Source organism: Gossypium hirsutum, chromosome D10 (assembly GCF_007990345.1).
Source record: "Gossypium hirsutum isolate 1008001.06 chromosome D10, Gossypium_hirsutum_v2.1, whole genome shotgun sequence".
Classification (NCBI taxonomy): Eukaryota; Viridiplantae; Streptophyta; class Magnoliopsida; order Malvales; family Malvaceae; genus Gossypium; species Gossypium hirsutum.
Genome location: NC_053446.1, coordinates 6,763,009 through 6,767,071, shown reverse-complemented (window position 1 = coordinate 6,767,071; position 4,063 = coordinate 6,763,009). Strand labels below are relative to the sequence as shown.

General features: G+C 31.4%; 1 long non-coding RNA gene across 1 annotated transcript; it reads right to left on the bottom strand.

Moving 5' to 3' along the window:
- Positions 1-1,609: 1,609 nt before the first annotated feature.
- On the bottom strand, positions 1,610-2,626 carry LOC121222358 (uncharacterized). The gene is made up of 2 exons (XR_005919594.1): positions 2,500-2,626; positions 1,610-1,825 (listed from the first exon to the last, which is right to left on the bottom strand). It is a non-coding gene; the product is annotated as an uncharacterized lncRNA (long non-coding RNA).
- Between the last annotated feature and the right edge of the window lie 1,437 nt (positions 2,627-4,063).

Here is a 4,063-nt window from a genome sequence, read left to right as displayed (position 1 = left end):
ATTATAGTATCGTGACTAAGCTCTCCCCAATTACATACCATTACAAAAGATACTCGATCACTGCTCATCCAATGATATTGTCATAAGCGTGTTACCCTTATAGGATATAAATTCATTCTCCCATTATGATCCTATTTCATCTCATGGTAACCATTACATATTCTTTCATGAAAAGTCAATTATTATCAAATAGTAATTAAGACATTCATCACAATGAAAAATGACTCGTGACCATATTTAATTTTCATCTATCATGTAATACCAATGAGAGGATATCATTTACCCATTTCTTGGGCTATGAATTCCACTATTGTGAATGATGCTACATACTGTAAAAGTCGTATACCTGATACACTAGCTTTTAGTTCCTTATCCATTTGAACTCAGACTTTCACCTGCATCAAACTATATGAGTCATGTATACATAGTCCATCATCCACTCAGGATTGAGGTATGTTACACTATGAGCGTCACAAGTGAATAGATGAATTAATGATCTATTTTACTTGGGTCTTGTTTGATGTACTGTCAGTCCAGTTAGTAACATCTATGTCTCTATCTTTTGGGAGTCATCCATATCGATGCTCAAGACAAAACATCTCCCTAATTGGAATTGATAGATGGCTTATTAGTCTTTCAATCGGTTTGCTCATTTTTTTATTAGACTAAGGACAAGTTTAGGTCCATCTACTAACATAAGTTTTCTTTTCATATTACGATCTGGCCACGTAATACCACTTAGTATTAATTAAACATTGTAACACTCCTAACCCGTATCCATCGTTAGAATAGAGTTACGAAGCATTACCGTACAAACGGAATATTAAATCTTTCATTTCATACATCAATTCAAACATACTCTAATTACATTCAATCATATACATAATGTCCTTTAATCGAGCCTTCAAGACCCTAAAAATACTTTAAAAACATTTGGAAAGTTTAAGAAAAAGTTAGAAAATTTGGACTACAGGGGTCACACGGCTAAAACACACGCCTGTGTCTCAGGTCGTGTAATAATTTAAATAGGGACACACGACCTTGTCTTATTCCGTGTCCTCACCCGTGTAACTCTTTGAGTAGGGTCACATGACCGTGTCACACACCCATGTGTCGGGCCATGTAACTCTCGTAACAACCCCACACGCCCGTGTGCCAGGTTGTGTAACTCTCGAAATAGCTTCACAAACCCATGTGCCAGGCCGTGTGCTACTTGACTTGCATGCAATGGAACCTACAAGGGACACAAAGTCGTGTCGCCAGACCGTGTGTCACACACGGCTAAGCCACATGCTTGTGTCTCAGGCCGTGTGGACCTAAAATGAAACTTAAACAACATGTTTACCATATCAAGCTTACTTGGGTTCTAAGCAAACCATTTAGCAGCCCAAAGACCTATTCAAAGTGACATTAAACAAGCCAAAAACATGCTAAATCAACATTCTAAATGCCTAACCAATGTATCCTCATTGATACCACGAGTATATACAATTATATATAAAAATAAAACATCAAACACAACTTATCAAATCATCCATTCTAATACCTAACCAATGTACCTATCATAGGTACCTCAATCACAACATATCATTGACACATATCATTCATATTTGCGTTAGAACCTTACCTTAATCACATACATTATATAAGTTGGCATTTACACATAATATCATACTTAACATTTTACTTATTTCAAAAAATTAGTAATAACAACACAAAAGCCTATTACATACCATATAATCCGAAACAAACATTCCAAAAACTATTGAATTAAGTTGGATAGTGTGTGACTTGAGTGCCGATCCAATCGTCCAACCTTGAGTATCTACAATAACAGTAAATAACACAAGTAAGCTTAATGAAGCTTAGTAAGTTTGACGTATTAAAACAATAAATCTTACCGAAGTAAGTGCAACAATTCAAATAATAATAAGCCAACCATGAATGTTTCCTGTTATTCACAACCTTAACCGAAAAATCACCAACATTCAATTCAATACTCAATATATATATAGCAATTCCATTAAAATCATGAAACAAGATACCTTATCGAGATTTTCAATTTGATGAACATCTTATAGATACGAGTACATCAACAATCCAACCAAAACACACCAGATGCTCATAAGAGCCAATCCATTCGAAACACATCAATGCTCGTAAGAGCTAATCCCTCCAATTTTCTTTCATTTTACTTTGTGTGTAAAAAATATTGAGGACAATATATGGATATATAATGGAATTGATGGATATTTTATTAAACTAATTTGTTTGAAAAATATAAGTTCATATAGATGAAATCACTACATTAAAGACACTAGGTCCCAACAATTTTTGGCGAGGTCAGCAATGATAACCAAATTGGAGACCACAACAGAAGCAACCGCGAGGTGGTACAATGAGGAGAAAAGGGAATGAGAGGAGAGGGAGAGACAAAGAAGGAGATAAGAAGGGAATGAAAGGAAAGGGGGAGGAGGAAAAAGGGTGAACGATGACAACCTTAAGGTTAATGATTGACGGGTTGAAGCGGGGAAAATTGTAGGACAATACTGGAGGGTCGACGACTGACCCTAAGGCCACAGCCCGATGACACAAGCTTGTCTCGATGTTACACAACATGGGTCCATGAATGTTAAACACGATACATTTATACGATAAAAATTAATAAATTATAAATATATATCTCAAGGTGTTTTAGTAGAAAGAGAAGATTGAAGGAAGACATATATCATCCTTACAATTCAAGACTTTCTTTTATCACATTATTACAAAACCCATACTTAAATCACAAATCATCTAAATATTTTACCTCAATTCTGATTATTGTTCCAATCAATCAAAATTAATTTCATTTATTCCCCAAATTTTAATTTTTGAGAAATTAATTTCTGTAATTTTCAAAATTGACCTTATCATTTCTCTTTATAATAATAAGATTTTGGAACCACAAACCTAATCTTGAGCTTTACTTAATAGGATTCAAACCCTGTTAATATTTGTTTATTTAAACATATTTAGACTAAGTCTCTAACCATTTAAGTGGCAGTAGAAGAAGAAAATAACCCAAAGTCTGTTGTATTGAAAGAGACAATTGAAAAAGATTGAAGAAAGCAGGTAGTATTCGAACACAAGGGGAGCACGCAAGGAAGCTGAAGTCTACGTTGAATCGGAGAGTCCAAGTCTTTTTCAATAGTTAATTCAAAGAATCTTTCTTAAATTCCACGTTTCATGGTCCCCATTACAGATTTATAGTCCCTACCAAGGAAGAAATTGTATTTCAATATTGACTTTAACCATCACGATGTGTGCTTTGTTACTCGATTTTGATACGTGTCCATTGGTCGGACCTTTAACGTAGGTGGTAGGACTAAGATTCCCTGTCTTTGTGGGAATAAATTATTTTGAGCCATAATGGGTAAAATTTGTTTAAATTTTTTTTTTAAAAAAGTAATTAATTTTGTGTTTTTATATTTAATTGAGTACTTGAATCATTTCTAATTTTTTTAGTTAAAGTCACCACATATCATAACTACAGTGTGATATGTGGCAAAAATAATAAAAACTAAAAATCAATAAAAGTTATAAAAATAATTAAATTTTAATAAAAATTATAAAAATCATAAAAGAAAATTTATAAAATATATAGAAATATAGAAAAAAATTATAATTTTTTATAAAGTCATAAGAAAATTATAAAAACTATAAAAAATATAAAATTCGTAAAAAAAATTATAAAAATTATTGTACTAAAAGAAGCATTTTATAATTTTTTATAACTTTTATTTATTTTTATTTTTTATCACATATTACACTGTGTTGCGACAAATGATGGCTTTAACTTAAAAAATGAGGTCGTTAACTTTAACGGTCAACCGTTAAAGTTAATGGTTAAAAGGTCTTTTTATGCATTTTATAATTTTTTTATGATTTTTATAAAATTTTATATATTTTTTACGATTTTATATATATATTTCTAATTTTTAATAAATTTTAAATATTTGTATATTTTTATTAAATTTTTAATTTTTTATTAAATTTTAATAAGTTTTATAAGTTTTATTAG